Here is a 3,762-nt window from a genome sequence, read left to right as displayed (position 1 = left end):
GTACAGACTAATATATGTATCAGATATATAAAGGTATTTCGTTTAATCAACGCCATAATTAATTTAAAATTTTCATTAACACATACAAATACACTCAGACTTACGAACGCACACACGCGCACACACACGCACAGACGCATACACACACAAACGTTCCAATATACATTTAGGTACATAAGAAATTAGAAATGGAATTTGTGTTTACTATCGTCAACGATTTCATCTCATTGGTTCACACTAGTATTTAAATGAAACTGTGCTTTTGTTCCGATAGCGGAGCAAACATTTACCATCATTTAATGAACTACGCAAACATGAATATAAAGTCTAGACAATTTAATGAGTTTTAATTTGTCTTTAATGTAAAGGAATTATTGTAGAACCCTCAACAATTCCAGCATTACATTATTCTGAAGTTCTTATTTCAAACAATACTTATCTTTCTAATTGAAACAATTTTTTTTTCTTCAGAAAGATATATAAGTATCTTACTGTGTCTGCTTGGATGTCTTCACAATAGCTGAAATATGATGGTGTAATTAGATTATGCCTGTTTTCACCAAAAAACAGCAACAGATAATTGAAGTAGATTATTATGATCAAGCTGCTATTACGAAAGAGTAAGATGGCTTTGCTGTTCTACGATGGAGGGAAATATTTACCAGGAAGGAACTATGCGTCCATGTCAAAATGAAGGACATTTGCAATTCGACAAATAACTTATCGGTTGAGGAAACTTCAAAATCTAATGAAGAGAAAAGTAACTATAATTCCCTCAATTAATATTTTTATCATTTCCGAACCCACTATAGATTGAATACATACATACATACATACATACATACAAACAAACATATATACATACATATATACATACATACATACGTGCATGAGTAGATATACATAAACAAAACATGGGAATCAGTACGTATACAAACATATATAGGCGGAGAGTTCACGAAAAAAAAAACAAAAGACGAAGACAGGTGGTGTATAAAACAAATAGATGTATAACGCTCAGGAAATTGAAGAAGTATTTTATGTTTCGAGCTTACGCTCTTCTACAGAAAGGGACACAGAAAAAAGAAGGAGAGAAAGATATCCTGTTGCTGATATTGAAATACTAATGAAGGAACTTTGGGTCTAGGTTAGAAACCGGTTCTTTCTCTATTCGCAAGAAATCTCGAAATAAAACTGAAAAATGTATACGTACGTACATACATACAACCGAAAATGTAGTTTACGTCATATTTCTGCGGAAGCCATCATACATGTGTTTAGCAGCTGCCCAAGGATGTCACCAAGTTACTACCACCCTGTACGACACAACGTTGTCTCTAAAACACCCAGAACAAAAGGAATAAACATAGAGAATCCCCCTGCTATTGAATAAGTACACAGAGATCAACACAAGGATTGTTGGTGGAGTATTCCTAACAAAGCATCTATCAAGTAGTAACATAACAGGCCACACGTTCTTTTGGACAGTCAAGTTAAGCTCATAGAGGTCACCTGTACTGCTGATGTGAAAATCTCTTACAAAATCAAGGAGAAAGCGGATAACTATATCCAGATTATAAATTTACATTTATACCAATAATTTTTGATGCAGTTGATTTTATTGAGTAAATGTCTAACAGTATGGATAAACTTGGATTTTCAGAAAAAGTAATCAATCAACTCGTTACAAAATATAAAAAAATTTTCAAACCTTTTCTCAAGTTGAAGATGTGAAATTCTTTTCGTCATTTATATTCCAAAGAAGGAATTTTGTATCTTTCTGAGAAAGATTCCTCAGGGAAAGAATTTAAATAATTAAAACCAGAAGGAGACATTCTAAGATATATATGTATGTATAGGCGCAGGAGTGGCTGTGTGGTAGGTAGCTTGTTTACCAACCACATGGTTCCGGGTTCAGTCCCACTACGTGGCACCTTGGGCAAGTGTCTTCTACTGTAGCCTCGGGCCGACCAAAGCCTTGTGAGTGGATTTGGTAGACAGAAACTGAAAGAAGCCCGTCGTATATATGTATATATATATATATATGTATGTGTGTGTCTGTGTTTGTCCCCCTAGCATTGCTTGACAACCGATGCTGGTGTGTTTATGTCCCCGTTACTTAGCGGTTCGGTAAAAGAAACCGATAGAATAAGTACTGGGCTTACAAAAGAATAAGTCCCGGGGTCGAGTTGCTCGATTAAAGGCGGTGCTCCAGCATGGCCACAGTCAAATGACTGAAACAAGTAAAAGAATAGAAAAAGAATAAAGAAGAATATATTCGTGTATGTATATCTATGCATGCATGTATGTATTCATGAATGTATGTATGTATTTAAAAGTTGCTAAGCATCCAATTCTAAAAACAACAGCATAATAAAATAGTAATGAATTTAATTTTGCACAGAGGGGGTTATTCAAAACTATGGCTCTCAGTTCTTGACTGGTATTTTCTCGACTGTGAAAAGCCGAGCAAAAGTTGACCACACTCGTATGACGAAATGGTAGAATATGGTAGAATAAATATTACACAACACTTTTCAACGCTCTTGGTATCATACCATGTTGTAAACAACTGCAATGTTATTAATAATGGTAAATTCAATTACTGAATAGGCATTTTACGTAACGAATGAAAGCTGATAAACACGATGACTGAATTCACGAAATAAAGGTAAAGTAAAATGGATAAAAAGAACATAACCTGCAGAAAATTACGAATGCAAATTGATTATTTTACAAACCTGTTCTGGAAGCAAAGCAAAGTGCAGCAAAAGCATATCATTTTAGAAGAATTTATTACGATAATAACAACAGAACATTAATGATAATGTTCATAATGATTAAACATTAAAGAACTAAACATTAAAAGAAATTCGTCTCGCCAAATTGTTACCATGTACATGTGGAGGCGCAATGGCCCAGTGGTTAGGGCAGCGGACTCGCGGTCATAGGATCGCGGTTTCGATTCCCAGACCGGGCGTTGTAAGTGTTTATTGAGCGAAAACACCTAAAAGCTCCACGACGCTCCGGCAGGGGATGGTGGTGATCCCTGCTGTACTCTTTCACCACAACTTTCTCTCACTCTTACTTCCTGTTTCTGTTGTACCTGTATTTCAAGGGGCCGGCCTTGTCACTCTCTGTGTCACGCTGAATATCCCCGAGAACTACGTAAAGGGTACACGTGTCTGTGGAGTGCTCAGCCCATTACACGTTAATTTCACGAGCAGGCTGTTCCGTTGATCGGATCAACCGGAACACTCGTCGCCGTAACCGACGGAGTGCTTCCAACAACAGCAACTAAACATTAAAAGAAATTCGTCTCGCCAAACCGTTACCATGTACATTGAATAGCTTCGGAAACCGGAAAATTCCTGTTAATGACTGTATTTAAAATAATGCTTCTTGTTACTTAATATATGGCGATCTAACCTACAACGTCTAACTTGGACCTTCTCTCAAAGATTCCGGGTAATTTTTATGGCTGTCTCCATATCGCTTGAACAACATTAATGTCAGAGAAATGACATATTTCTTTCATCTAACTATTACAGCATTAATGAGTTTGTGTTAATTAACTAACAAATCACCAAAAAAGGTCTAACGGAATTATTGAATATTCAGAATAAATAAATAAATATAATAAACATATAATAAATAGAAGAAAAATAGAAATAATGACATGAATATTTTGTGGAGCAGAAAGTGTATATGTTCTTTGGATTATTGGACATTACACTAAATAAAGCTGTCTGTGTTTGGATA

This window comes from Octopus sinensis, linkage group LG14 (genome assembly GCF_006345805.1).
Source record: "Octopus sinensis linkage group LG14, ASM634580v1, whole genome shotgun sequence".
In the NCBI taxonomy this organism is placed as follows: domain Eukaryota; kingdom Metazoa; phylum Mollusca; class Cephalopoda; order Octopoda; family Octopodidae; genus Octopus; species Octopus sinensis.
Note: the sequence above shows the minus strand (reverse complement) of the source record.